This window comes from Octopus bimaculoides, chromosome 20, assembly GCF_001194135.2.
Source record: "Octopus bimaculoides isolate UCB-OBI-ISO-001 chromosome 20, ASM119413v2, whole genome shotgun sequence".
NCBI lineage: Eukaryota > Metazoa > Mollusca > Cephalopoda > Octopoda > Octopodidae > Octopus > Octopus bimaculoides.
The window spans coordinates 35,729,052-35,729,370 of NC_069000.1; the positions used below are offsets into that span (position 1 = coordinate 35,729,052).

At 52.4% G+C, this 319-nt stretch overlaps 1 protein-coding gene across 1 annotated transcript in view; it reads right to left on the bottom strand.

Moving 5' to 3' along the window:
- The window catches only part of LOC106877390 (lipid scramblase CLPTM1L), a 48,072-nt gene that overhangs the window by 25,027 nt on the left and 22,726 nt on the right, over positions 1-319 (bottom strand). The gene's annotated exons all lie outside the window — the stretch shown is intronic.

Sequence of the window (319 nt, forward strand, 5' to 3'; positions counted from 1 at the left end):
TGGTGGCACGTGAATAGCACCATTTGAGCGTGATCGTTACCAGTGTTGCCTTCCTGACACTTGTGCCAGTGGCATGTGAAAAGACATTCGAGTGAGTTCATTGCCAGTACCGCTGGACTGGCTCCTGTGCAGGTGGCACGTAAAATACACCATTTCGAGCGTGGCTGTTGCCAGTACCGCCTGACTGGCCTACGTGCCGGTGGCATGTAAAACTACCCACTATACTCTCGGAGTGGTTGGTGTTAGGAAGGGCATCCAGCTGTAGAAACTCTACCAAATCAGATTGGAGCCTGGTGTAGCCATCTGGTTCACCAGTCCT